At 46.4% G+C, this 12895-nt stretch overlaps 15 non-coding genes across 15 annotated transcripts; all 15 read right to left on the bottom strand.

The window, feature by feature from the left end:
- Nucleotides 1-503: 503 nt before the first annotated feature.
- TRNAC-GCA (transfer RNA cysteine (anticodon GCA)) lies at nt 504-575 on the bottom strand. Its single transcript has one exon. It is a non-coding gene; the product is annotated as a tRNA-Cys (tRNA).
- A 711-nt stretch (nt 576-1286) lies between these two features.
- TRNAC-GCA (transfer RNA cysteine (anticodon GCA)) lies at nt 1287-1358 on the bottom strand. The gene has a single exon. It is a non-coding gene; the product is annotated as a tRNA-Cys (tRNA).
- A 712-nt stretch (nt 1359-2070) lies between these two features.
- On the bottom strand, nt 2071-2142 carry TRNAC-GCA (transfer RNA cysteine (anticodon GCA)). Its single transcript has one exon. It is a non-coding gene; the product is annotated as a tRNA-Cys (tRNA).
- Nucleotides 2143-2850: 708 nt separating this feature from the next.
- Nucleotides 2851-2922, bottom strand: TRNAC-GCA (transfer RNA cysteine (anticodon GCA)). Its single transcript has one exon. It is a non-coding gene; the product is annotated as a tRNA-Cys (tRNA).
- A 712-nt stretch (nt 2923-3634) lies between these two features.
- On the bottom strand, nt 3635-3706 carry TRNAC-GCA (transfer RNA cysteine (anticodon GCA)). Its single transcript has one exon. It is a non-coding gene; the product is annotated as a tRNA-Cys (tRNA).
- A 708-nt stretch (nt 3707-4414) lies between these two features.
- TRNAC-GCA (transfer RNA cysteine (anticodon GCA)) lies at nt 4415-4486 on the bottom strand. The gene has a single exon. It is a non-coding gene; the product is annotated as a tRNA-Cys (tRNA).
- A 712-nt stretch (nt 4487-5198) lies between these two features.
- TRNAC-GCA (transfer RNA cysteine (anticodon GCA)) lies at nt 5199-5270 on the bottom strand. The gene has a single exon. It is a non-coding gene; the product is annotated as a tRNA-Cys (tRNA).
- A 708-nt stretch (nt 5271-5978) lies between these two features.
- On the bottom strand, nt 5979-6050 carry TRNAC-GCA (transfer RNA cysteine (anticodon GCA)). Its single transcript has one exon. It is a non-coding gene; the product is annotated as a tRNA-Cys (tRNA).
- A 712-nt stretch (nt 6051-6762) lies between these two features.
- Nucleotides 6763-6834, bottom strand: TRNAC-GCA (transfer RNA cysteine (anticodon GCA)). Its single transcript has one exon. It is a non-coding gene; the product is annotated as a tRNA-Cys (tRNA).
- A 709-nt stretch (nt 6835-7543) lies between these two features.
- On the bottom strand, nt 7544-7615 carry TRNAC-GCA (transfer RNA cysteine (anticodon GCA)). The gene has a single exon. It is a non-coding gene; the product is annotated as a tRNA-Cys (tRNA).
- A 708-nt stretch (nt 7616-8323) lies between these two features.
- On the bottom strand, nt 8324-8395 carry TRNAC-GCA (transfer RNA cysteine (anticodon GCA)). The gene has a single exon. It is a non-coding gene; the product is annotated as a tRNA-Cys (tRNA).
- Nucleotides 8396-9889: 1494 nt separating this feature from the next.
- TRNAC-GCA (transfer RNA cysteine (anticodon GCA)) lies at nt 9890-9961 on the bottom strand. The gene has a single exon. It is a non-coding gene; the product is annotated as a tRNA-Cys (tRNA).
- A 708-nt stretch (nt 9962-10669) lies between these two features.
- Nucleotides 10670-10741, bottom strand: TRNAC-GCA (transfer RNA cysteine (anticodon GCA)). The gene has a single exon. It is a non-coding gene; the product is annotated as a tRNA-Cys (tRNA).
- Nucleotides 10742-11453: 712 nt separating this feature from the next.
- Nucleotides 11454-11525, bottom strand: TRNAC-GCA (transfer RNA cysteine (anticodon GCA)). Its single transcript has one exon. It is a non-coding gene; the product is annotated as a tRNA-Cys (tRNA).
- A 708-nt stretch (nt 11526-12233) lies between these two features.
- TRNAC-GCA (transfer RNA cysteine (anticodon GCA)) lies at nt 12234-12305 on the bottom strand. Its single transcript has one exon. It is a non-coding gene; the product is annotated as a tRNA-Cys (tRNA).
- Nucleotides 12306-12895: the final 590 nt, after the last annotated feature.

Here is a 12895-nt window from a genome sequence, read left to right as displayed (position 1 = left end):
AGGCACTTTGCATAACAAAGAGCGGGTTCAGTGCTCGCACACAGGGCCGGTGTTGTATGGGGCGGGGTATCCAAGTGAGCGTGGCTCCGGAGATTGCCAAACAATGTATCCCACAAGCTACCATGGGTGATGCAGGATAGCGTACAACACTGGGACAACATTTGTCAGGGCTCCTGGGGGCCAATTTCAATCTGAATGTGCCCCGCTTGCTTACAGGTGTGGGGGATGAGGGGTGGACAGTGTGTAGCACCCTTGGGTTCTGTAAATACAAATGTTCCTTGATCTCAAGGAGCAGGCAGCAAAAGTGGAGCTAAAACACTAAACGGACACTTTAAAAAGTGCATAATTGCTGTCCGCAAGATGTTAACTAGGATGAAACCAGAACACTTTTTGATCATGCATCTTGAAGCGTAAATGTTCACTGATGCCAAGTGTAATTAGAAAAGGAACACATATCTTTGTGAATAAACAATTATTTATTATTAAAATTTAAGAAAAGTCGAAGGGGACACCCGGATTTGAACCAGGGACCTCTTGATCTGCAGTCAAATGCTCTACCACTGAGCTATATCCCCGTGCTTTTAGGGAATCTTCTGATACTTTTCAGGCTGTCGATTCTGCGCTGGTCAAGCATTCAACGTTAATGATCCTGGAAGAGACACGTCAGCTGGATTTAGCACTTATGTGAAGGAGAAAGGGCGAGCAGCCCTGCCTTGTACTGGTGACACCCCCTCCAAATCTCTTCAAAGCAGCCACAACGCCCAAACCCTCCTTGCTGACAATCAGGCACTTTGCATAACAAAGAGCAGCTTTAGTGCTCGCTCACAGGGCCGGTGTTGTATGGGGCGGGGTATCCAAGTGAGCGTGGCTCCGGAGATTTCCAAACAATGTATCCCACAAGCTACCATGGGGATGCAGGATAGCATACAACACCGGGACAACATTTGTTAGGGCTCCTGGGGGCCAATTTCAATCTGAATGTGCCCCGCTTGCTTACAGGTGTGGGGGGTGAGGGGTGGACAGTGTGTAGCACCCTTGCGTTCTGTAAATACAAATGTTCCTTGATCTCAAGGAGCAGGCAGCAAAAGTGGAGCTAAAACACTAAACGGACACTTTAAAAAGTGCATAATTGCTGTTAGCAATATGTTAACTAGGATGAAACCAGAACACTTTTTGATCATGCATCTTGAAGGGTAAATGTTCACTGATGCCAAGTGTAATTAGAAAAGGAACACATATCTTTGTGAATAAACAATTATTTATTATTAAAATTTAAGAAAAGTAGAAGGGGACACCCAGATTTGAACCAGGGACCTCTTGATCTGCAGTCAAATGCTCTACCACTGAGCTATATCCCCGTGCTTTTAGGGCATCTTCTGATACTTTTCAGGCTGTCGATTCTGCACTGGTCAAGCATTCAACGTTAATGATCCTGGAAGAGACACGTCAGCTGGATTTAGCACTTATGTGAAGGAGAAAGGGCGAGCAGCCCTGCCTTGTCCTGGTGACACCCCCTCCAAATCTCTTCAAAGCAGCCACAACGCCCAAGCCCTCCTTGCTGACAATCAGGCACTTTGCATAACAAAGAGCGGGTTCAGTGCTCGCACACAGGGCCGGTGTTGTATGGGGCGGGGTATCCAAGTGAGCGTGGCTCCGGAGATTGCCAAACAATGTATCCCACAAGCTACCATGGGTGATGCAGGATAGCGTACAACACTGGGACAACATTTGTTAGGGCTCCTGGGGGCCAATTTCAATCTGAATGTGCCCCGCTTGCTTACAGGTGTAGGGGATGAGGGGTGGACAGTGTGTAGCACCCTTGGGTTCTGTAAATACAAATGTTCCTTGATCTCAAGGAGCAGGCAGCAAAAGTGGAGCTAAAACACTAAACGGACACTTTAAAAAGTGCATAATTGCTGTTAGCAATATGTTAACCAGGATGAAACCAGAACACTTTTTGATCATGCATCTTGAAGGGTAAATGTTCACTGATGCCAAGTGTAATTAGAAAAGGAACACATATCTTTGTGAATAAACAATTATTTATTATTAAAATTTAAGAAAAGTAGAAGGGGACACCCGGATTTGAACCAGGGACCTCTTGATCTGCAGTCAAATGCTCTACCACTGAGCTATATCCCCGTGCTTTTAGCGAATCTTCTGATACTTTTCAGCCTGTCGATTCTGCGCTGGTCAAGCATTCAACGTTAATGATCCTGGAAGAGACACGTCAGCTGGATTTTGCACTTATGTGAAGGAGAAAGGGCGAGCAGCCCTGCCTTGTCCTGGTGACACCCCCTCCAAATCTCTTCAAAGCCACAACACCCAAGCCCTCCTTGCTGACAATCAGGCACTTTGCATAACAAAGAGCAGCTTTAGTGCTTGCTCACAGGGCCGGTGTTGTATGGGGCGGGGTATCCAAGTGAGCGTGGCTCCGGAGATTTCCAAACAATGTATCCCACAAGCTACCATGGGGATGCAGGATAGCATACAACACCGGGACAACATTTGTTAGGGCTCCTGGGGGCCAATTTCAATCTGAATGTGCCCCGCTTGCTTACAGGTGTGGGGGGTGAGGGGTGGACAGTGTGTAGCACCCTTGGGTTCTGTAAATACAAATGTTCCTTGATCTCAAGGAGCAGGCAGCAAAAGTGGAGCTAAAACACTAAACGGACACTTTAAAAAGTGCATAATTGCTGTTAGCAATATGTTAACTAGGATGAAACCAGAACACTTTTTGATCATGCATCTTGAAGGGTAAATGTTCACTGATGCCAAGTGTAATTAGAAAAGGAACACATATCTTTGTGAATAAACAATTATTTATTATTAAAATTTAAGAAAAGTAGAAGGGGACACCCAGATTTGAACCAGGGACCTCTTGATCTGCAGTCAAATGCTCTACCACTGAGCTATATCCCCGTGCTTTTAGGGCATCTTCTGATACTTTTCAGGCTGTCGATTCTGCGCTGGTCAAGCATTCAACGTTAATGATCCTGGAAGAGACACGTCAGCTGGATTTAGCACTTATGTGAAGGAGAAAGGGCAAGCAGCCCTGCCTTGTCCTGGTGACACCCCCTCCAAATCTCTTCAAAGCAGCCACAACGCCCAAGCCCTCCTTGCTGACAATCAGGCACTTTGCATAACAAAGAGCGGGTTCAGTGCTCGCACACAGGGCCGGTGTTGTATGGGGCGGGGTATCCAAGTGAGCGTGGCTCCGGAGATTGCCAAACAATGTATCCCACAAGCTACCATGGGTGATGCAGGATAGCGTAGAACACTGGGACAACATTTGTTAGGGCTCCTGGGGGCCAATTTCAATCTGAATGTGCCCCGCTTGCTTACAGGTGTGGGGGATGAGGGGTGGACAGTGTGTAGCACCCTTGGGTTCTGTAAATACAAATGTTCCTTGATCTCAAGGAGCAGGCAGCAAAAGTGGAGCTAAAACACTAAACGGACACTTTAAAAAGTGCATAATTGCTGTCCGCAAGATGTTAACTAGGATGAAACCAGAACACTTTTTGATCATGCATCTTGAAGCGTAAATGTTCACTGATGCCAAGTGTAATTAGAAAAGGAACACATATCTTTGTGAATAAACAATTATTTATTATTAAAATTTAAGAAAAGTCGAAGGGGACACCCGGATTTGAACCAGGGACCTCTTGATCTGCAGTCAAATGCTCTACCACTGAGCTATATCCCCGTGCTTTTAGGGAATCTTCTGATACTTTTCAGGCTGTCGATTCTGCGCTGGTCAAGCATTCAACGTTAATGATCCTGGAAGAGACACGTCAGCTGGATTTTGCACTTATGTGAAGGAGAAAGGGCGAGCAGCCCTGCCTTGTCCTGGTGACACCCCCTCCAAATCTCTTCAAAGCCACAACACCCAAGCCCTCCTTGCTGACAATCAGGCACTTTGCATAACAAAGAGCAGCTTTAGTGCTCGCTCACAGGGCCGGTGTTGTATGGGGCGGGGTATCCAAGTGAGCGTGGCTCCGGAGATTTCCAAACAATGTATCCCACAAGCTACCATGGGGATGCAGGATAGCATACAACACCGGGACAACATTTGTTAGGGCTCCTGGGGGCCAATTTCAATCTGAATGTGCCCCGATTGCTTACAGGTGTGGGGGGTGAGGGGTGGACAGTGTGTAGCACCCTTGGGTTCTGTAAATACAAATGTTCCTTGATCTCAAGGAGCAGGCAGCAAAAGTGGAGCTAAAACACTAAACGGACACTTTAAAAAGTGCATAATTGCTGTTAGCAATATGTTAACTAGGATGAAACCAGAACACTTTTTGATCATGCATCTTGAAGGGTAAATGTTCACTGATGCCAAGTGTAATTAGAAAAGGAACACATATCTTTGTGAATAAACAATTATTTATTATTAAAATTTAAGAAAAGTAGAAGGGGACACCCAGATTTGAACCAGGGACCTCTTGATCTGCAGTCAAATGCTCTACCACTGAGCTATATCCCCGTGCTTTTAGGGCATCTTCTGATACTTTTCAGGCTGTCGATTCTGCGCTGGTCAAGCATTCAACGTTAATGATCCTGGAAGAGACACGTCAGCTGGATTTAGCACTTATGTGAAGGAGAAAGGGCAAGCAGCCCTGCCTTGTCCTGGTGACACCCCCTCCAAATCTCTTCAAAGCAGCCACAACGCCCAAGCCCTCCTTGCTGACAATCAGGCACTTTGCATAACAAAGAGCGGGTTCAGTGCTCGCACACAGGGCCGGTGTTGTATGGGGCGGGGTATCCAAGTGAGCGTGGCTCCGGAGATTGCCAAACAATGTATCCCACAAGCTACCATGGGTGATGCAGGATAGCGTACAACACTGGGACAACATTTGTTAGGGCTCCTGGGGGCCAATTTCAATCTGAATGTGCCCCGCTTGCTTACAGGTGTGGGGGATGAGGGGTGGACAGTGTGTAGCACCCTTGGGTTCTGTAAATACAAATGTTCCTTGATCTCAAGGAGCAGGCAGCAAAAGTGGAGCTAAAACACTAAACGGACACTTTAAAAAGTGCATAATTGCTGTCCGCAAGATGTTAACTAGGATGAAACCAGAACACTTTTTGATCATGCATCTTGAAGCGTAAATGTTCACTGATGCCAAGTGTAATTAGAAAAAGAACACATATCTTTGTGAATAAACAATTATTTATTATTAAAATTTAAGAAAAGTCGAAGGGGACACCCGGATTTGAACCAGGGACCTCTTGATCTGCAGTCAAATGCTCTACCACTGAGCTATATCCCCGTGCTTTTAGGGAATCTTCTGATACTTTTCAGGCTGTCGATTCTGCGCTGGTCAAGCATTCAACGTTAATGATCCTGGAAGAGACACGTCAGCTGGATTTTGCACTTATGTGAAGGAGAAAGGGCGAGCAGCCCTGCCTTGTCCTGGTGACACCCCCTCCAAATCTCTTCAAAGCCACAACACCCAAGCCCTCCTTGCTGACAATCAGGCACTTTGCATAACAAAGAGCAGCTTTAGTGCTCGCTCACAGGGCCGGTGTTGTATGGGGCGGGGTATCCAAGTGAGCGTGGCTCCGGAGATTTCCAAACAATGTATCCCACAAGCTACCATGGGGATGCAGGATAGCATACAACACCGGGACAACATTTGTTAGGGCTCCTGGGGGCCAATTTCAATCTGAATGTGCCCCGCTTGCTTACAGGTGTGGGGGGTGAGGGGTGGACAGTGTGTAGCACCCTTGGGTTCTGTAAATACAAATGTTCCTTGATCTCAAGGAGCAGGCAGCAAAAGTGGAGCTAAAACACTAAACGGACACTTTAAAAAGTGCATAATTGCTGTTAGCAATATGTTAACTAGGATGAAACCAGAACACTTTTTGATCATGCATCTTGAAGGGTAAATGTTCACTGATGCCAAGTGTAATTAGAAAAGGAACACGTATCTTTGTGAATAAACAATTATTTATTATTAAAATTTAAGAAAAGTAGAAGGGGACACCCAGATTTGAACCAGGGACCTCTTGATCTGCAGTCAAATGCTCTACCACTGAGCTATATCCCCGTGCTTTTAGGGCATCTTCTGATACTTTTCAGGCTGTCGATTCTGCGCTGGTCAAGCATTCAACGTTAATGATCCTGGAAGAGACACGTCAGCTGGATTTAGCACTTATGTGAAGGAGAAAGGGCGAGCAGCCCTGCCTTGTCCTGGTGACACCCCCTCCAAATCTCTTCAAAGCAGCCACAACGCCCAAGCCCTCCTTGCTGACAATCAGGCACTTTGCATAACAAAGAGCGGGTTCAGTGCTCGCACACAGGGCCGGTGTTGTATGGGGCGGGGTATCCAAGTGAGCGTGGCTCCGGAGATTGCCAAACAATGTATCCCACAAGCTACCATGGGTGATGCAGGATAGCGTACAACACTGGGACAACATTTGTCAGGGCTCCTGGGGGCCAATTTCAATCTGAATGTGCCCCGCTTGCTTACAGGTGTGGGGGATGAGGGGTGGACAGTGTGTAGCACCCTTGGGTTCTGTAAATACAAATGTTCCTTGATCTCAAGGAGCAGGCAGCAAAAGTGGAGCTAAAACACTAAACGGACACTTTAAAAAGTGCATAATTGCTGTCCGCAAGATGTTAACTAGGATGAAACCAGAACACTTTTTGATCATGCATCTTGAAGCGTAAATGTTCACTGATGCCAAGTGTAATTAGAAAAGGAACACATATCTTTGTGAATAAACAATTATTTATTATTAAAATTTAAGAAAAGTCGAAGGGGACACCCGGATTTGAACCAGGGACCTCTTGATCTGCAGTCAAATGCTCCACCACTGAGCTATATCCCCGTGCTTTTAGCGAATCTTCTGATACTTTTCAGGCTGTCGATTCTGCACTGGTCAAGCATTCAACGTTAATGATCCTGGAAGAGACACGTCAGCTGGATTTTGCACTTATGTGAAGGAGAAAGGGCGAGCAGCCCTGCCTTGTCCTGGTGACACCCCCTCCAAATCTCTTCAAAGCCACAACACCCAAGCCCTCCTTGCTGACAATCAGGCACTTTGCATAACAAAGAGCAGCTTTAGTGCTCGCTCACAGGGCCGGTGTTGTATGGGGCGGGGTATCCAAGTGAGCGTGGCTCCGGAGATTGCCAAACAGTGTATCCCACAAGCTACCATGGGTGATGCAGGATAGCGTACAACACTGGGACAACATTTGTTAGGGCTCCTGGGGGCCAATTTCAATCTGAATGTGCCCCGCTTGCTTACAGGTGTGGGGGATGAGGGGTGGACAGTGTGTAGCACCCTTGGGTTCTGTAAATACAAATGTTCCTTGATCTCAAGGAGCAGGCAGCAAAAGTGGAGCTAAAACACTAAACGGACACTTTAAAAAGTGCATAATTGCTGTCCGCAAGATGTTAACTAGGATGAAACCAGAACACTTTTTGATCATGCATCTTGAAGCGTAAATGTTCACTGATGCCAAGTGTAATTAGAAAAGGAACACATATCTTTGTGAATAAACAATTATTTATTATTAAAATTTAAGAAAAGTAGAAGGGGACACCCGGATTTGAACCAGGGACCTCTTGATCTGCAGTCAAATGCTCTACCACTGAGCTATATCCCCCTGCTTTTAGCGAATCTTCTGATACTTTTCAGGCTGTCGATTCTGCACTGGTCAAGCATTCAACGTTAATGATCCTGGAAGAGACACGTCAGCTGGATTTTGCACTTATGTGAAGGAGAAAGGGCGAGCAGCCCTGCCTTGTCCTGGTGACACCCCCTCCAAATCTCTTCAAAGCCACAACACCCAAGCCCTCCTTGCTGACAATCAGGCACTTTGCATAACAAAGAGCAGCTTTAGTGCTCGCTCACAGGGCCGGTGTTGTATGGGGCGGGGTATCCAAGTGAGCGTGGCTCCGGAGATTTCCAAACAATGTATCCCACAAGCTACCATGGGGATGCAGGATAGCATACAACACCGGGACAACATTTGTTAGGGCTCCTGGGGGCCAATTTCAATCTGAATGTGCCCCGCTTGCTTACAGGTGTGGGGGGTGAGGGGTGGACAGTGTGTAGCACCCTTGGGTTCTGTAAATACAAATGTTCCTTGATCTCAAGGAGCAGGCAGCAAAAGTGGAGCTAAAACACTAAACGGACACTTTAAAAAGTGCATAATTGCTGTTAGCAATATGTTAACTAGGATGAAACCAGAACACTTTTTGATCATGCATCTTGAAGGGTAAATGTTCACTGATGCCAAGTGTAATTAGAAAAGGAACACATATCTTTGTGAATAAACAATTATTTATTATTAAAATTTAAGAAAAGTAGAAGGGGACACCCGGATTTGAACCAGGGACCTCTTGATCTGCAGTCAAATGCTCTACCACAGAGCTATATCCCCGTGCTTTTATGGAATCTTCTGATACTTTTCAGGCTGTCGATTCTGCGCTGGTCAAGCATTCAACGTTAATGATCCTGGAAGAGACACGTCAGCTGGATTTAGCACTTATGTGAAGGAGAAAGGGCGAGCAGCCCTGCCTTGTCCTGGTGACACCCCCTCCAAATCTCTTCAAAGCAGCCACAACGCCCAAGCCCTCCTTGCTGACAATCAGACACTTTGCATAACAAAGAGCTGCTTTAGTGCTCGCTCACAGGGCCGGTGTTGTATGGGGCGGGGTATCCAAGTGAGCGTGGCTCCGGAGATTTCCAAACAATGTATCCCACAAGCTACCATGGGGATGCAGGATAGCATACAACACCGGGACAACATTTGTTAGGGCTCCTGGGGGCCAATTTCAATCTGAATGTGCCCCGCTTGCTTACAGGTGTGGGGGATGAGGGGTGGACAGTGTGTAGCACCCTTGGGTTCTGTAAATACAAATGTTCCTTTATCTCAAGGAGCAGCCAGCAAAAGTGGAGCTAAAACACTAAACGGACACTTTAAAAAGTGCATAATTGCTGTTAGCAATATGTTAACTAGGATGAAACCAGAACACTTTTTGATCATGCATCTTGAAGGGTAAATGTTCACTGATGCCAAGTGTAATTAGAAAAGGAACACATATCTTTGTGAATAAACAATTATTTATTATTAAAATTTAAGAAAAGTAGAAGGGGACACCCGGATTTGAACCAGGGATCTCTTGATCTGCAGTCAAATGCTCTACCACAGAGCTATATCCCCGTGCTTTTATGGAATCTTCTGATACTTTTCAGGCTGTCGATTCTGCGCTGGTCAAGCATTCAACGTTAATGATCCTGGAAGAGACACGTCAGCTGGATTTAGCACTTATGTGAAGGAGAAAGGGCGAGCAGCCCTGCCTTGTCCTGTTGACAACCCCTCCAAATCTCTTCAAAGCAGCCACAACGCCCAAGCCCTCCTTGCTGACAATCAGACACTTTGCATAACAAAGAGCTGCTTTAGTGCTCGTTCACAGGGCCGGTGTTGTATGGGGCGGGGTATCCAAGTGAGCGTGGCTCCGGAGATTTCCAAACAATGTATCCCACAAGCTACCATGGGGATGCAGGATAGCATACAACACCGGGACAACATTTGTTAGGGCTCCTGGGGGCCAATTTCAATCTGAATGTGCCCCGCTTGCTTACAGGTGTGGGGGATGAGGGGTGGACAGTGTGTAGCACCCTTGGGTTCTGTAAATACAAATGTTCCTTGATCTCAAGGAGCAGGCAGCAAAAGTGGAGCTAAAACACTAAACGGACACTTTAAAAAGTGCATAATTGCTGTTAGCAATATGTTAACCAGGATGAAACCAGAACACTTTTTGATCATGCATCTTGAAGGGTAAATGTTCACTGATGCCAAGTGTAATTAGAAAAGGAACACATATCTTTGTGAATAAACAATTATTTATTATTAAAATTTAAGAAAAGTAGAAGGGGACACCCGGATTTGAACCAGGGACCTCTTGATCTGCAGTCAAATGCTCTACCACTGAGCTCTATCCCCGTGCTTTTAGCGAATCTTCTGATACTTTTCAGCCTGTCGATTCTGCGCTGGTCAAGCATTCAACGTTAATGATCCTGGAAGAGACACGTCAGCTGGATTTTGCACTTATGTGAAGGAGAAAGGGCGAGCAGCCCTGCCTTGTCCTGGTGACACCCCCTCCAAATCTCTTCAAAGCCACAACACCCAAGCCCTCCTTGCTGACAATCAGGCACTTTGCATAACAAAGAGCAGCTTTAGTGCTTGCTCACAGGGCCGGTGTTGTATGGGGCGGGGTATCCAAGTGAGCGTGGCTCCGGAGATTTCCAAACAATGTATCCCACAAGCTACCATGGGGATGCAGGATAGCATACAACACCGGGACAACATTTGTTAGGGCTCCTGGGGGCCAATTTCAATCTGAATGTGCCCCGCTTGCTTACAGGTGTGGGGGGTGAGGGGTGGACAGTGTGTAGCACCCTTGGGTTCTGTAAATACAAATGTTCCTTGATCTCAAGGAGCAGGCAGCAAAAGTGGAGCTAAAACACTAAACGGACACTTTAAAAAGTGCATAATTGCTGTTAGCAATATGTTAACTAGGATGAAACCAGAACACTTTTTGATCATGCATCTTGAAGGGTAAATGTTCACTGATGCCAAGTGTAATTAGAAAAGGAACACATATCTTTGTGAATAAACAATTATTTATTATTAAAATTTAAGAAAAGTAGAAGGGGACACCCAGATTTGAACCAGGGACCTCTTGATCTGCAGTCAAATGCTCTACCACTGAGCTATATCCCCGTGCTTTTAGGGCATCTTCTGATACTTTTCAGGCTGTCGATTCTGCGCTGGTCAAGCATTCAACGTTAATGATCCTGGAAGAGACACGTCAGCTGGATTTAGCACTTATGTGAAGGAGAAAGGGCAAGCAGCCCTGCCTTGTCCTGGTGACACCCCCTCCAAATCTCTTCAAAGCAGCCACAACGCCCAAGCCCTCCTTGCTGACAATCAGGCACTTTGCATAACAAAGAGCGGGTTCAGTGCTCGCACACAGGGCCGGTGTTGTATGGGGCGGGGTATCCAAGTGAGCGTGGCTCCGGAGATTGCCAAACAATGTATCCCACAAGCTACCATGGGTGATGCAGGATAGCGTACAACACTGGGACAACATTTGTTAGGGCTCCTGGGGGCCAATTTCAATCTGAATGTGCCCCGCTTGCTTACAGGTGTGGGGGATGAGGGGTGGACAGTGTGTAGCACCCTTGGGTTCTGTAAATACAAATGTTCCTTGATCTCAAGGAGCAGGCAGCAAAAGTGGAGCTAAAACACTAAACGGACACTTTAAAAAGTGCATAATTGCTGTCCGCAAGATGTTAACTAGGATGAAACCAGAACACTTTTTGATCATGCATCTTGAAGCGTAAATGTTCACTGATGCCAAGTGTAATTAGAAAAGGAACACATATCTTTGTGAATAAACAATTATTTATTATTAAAATTTAAGAAAAGTCGAAGGGGACACCCGGATTTGAACCAGGGACCTCTTGATCTGCAGTCAAATGCTCTACCACTGAGCTATATCCCCGTGCTTTTAGGGAATCTTCTGATACTTTTCAGGCTGTCGATTCTGCGCTGGTCAAGCATTCAACGTTAATGATCCTGGAAGAGACACGTCAGCTGGATTTTGCACTTATGTGAAGGAGAAAGGGCGAGCAGCCCTGCCTTGTCCTGGTGACACCCCCTCCAAATCTCTTCAAAGCCACAACACCCAAGCCCTCCTTGCTGACAATCAGGCACTTTGCATAACAAAGAGCAGCTTTAGTGCTCGCTCACAGGGCCGGTGTTGTATGGGGCGGGGTATCCAAGTGAGCGTGGCTCCGGAGATTTCCAAACAATGTATCCCACAAGCTACCATGGGGATGCAGGATAGCATACAACACCGGGACAACATTTGTTAGGGCTCCTGGGGGCCAATTTCAATCTGAATGTGCCCCGCTTGCTTACAGGTGTGGGGGGTGAGGGGTGGACAGTGTGTAGCACCCTTGGGTTCTGTAAATACAAATGTTCCTTGATCTCAAGGAGCAGGCAGCAAAAGTGGAGCTAAAACACTAAACGGACACTTTAAAAAGTGCATAATTGCTGTTAGCAATATGTTAACTAGGATGAAACCAGAACACTTTTTGATCATGCATCTTGAAGGGTAAATGTTCACTGATGCCAAGTGTAATTAGAAAAGGAACACATATCTTTGTGAATAAACAATTATTTATTATTAAAATTTAAGAAAAGTAGAAGGGGACACCCAGATTTGAACCAGGGACCTCTTGATCTGCAGTCAAATGCTCTACCACTGAGCTATATCCCCGTGCTTTTAGGGCATCTTCTGATACTTTTCAGGCTGTCGATTCTGCGCTGGTCAAGCATTCAACGTTAATGATCCTGGAAGAGACACGTCAGCTGGATTTAGCACTTATGTGAAGGAGAAAGGGCAAGCAGCCCTGCCTTGTCCTGGTGACACCCCCTCCAAATCTCTTCAAAGCAGCCACAACGCCCAAGCCCTCCTTGCTGACAATCAGGCACTTTGCATAACAAAGAGCGGGTTCAGTGCTCGCACACAGGGCCGGTGTTGTATGGGGCGGGGTATCCAAGTGAGCGTGGCTCCGGAGATTGCCAAACAATGTATCCCACAAGCTACCATGGGTGATGCAGGATAGCGTACAACACTGGGACAACATTTGTTAGGGCTCCTGGGGGCCAATTTCAATCTGAATGTGCCCCGCTTGCTTACAGGTGTGGGGGATGAGGGGTGGACAGTGTGTAGCACCCTTGGGTTCTGTAAATACAAATGTTCCTTGATCTCAAGGAGCAGGCAGCAAAAGTGGAGCTAAAACACTAAACGGACACTTTAAAAAGTGCATAATTGCTGTCCGCAAGATGTTAACTAGGATGAAACCA

Source organism: Ambystoma mexicanum, chromosome 1p (genome assembly GCF_040938575.1).
Source record: "Ambystoma mexicanum isolate Mex_15411 chromosome 1p, UKY_AmexF1_1, whole genome shotgun sequence".
Taxonomy (NCBI): Eukaryota; Metazoa; Chordata; class Amphibia; order Caudata; family Ambystomatidae; genus Ambystoma; species Ambystoma mexicanum.
Note: the sequence above shows the minus strand (reverse complement) of the source record. Positions and strands in the feature narration are given on the sequence as shown.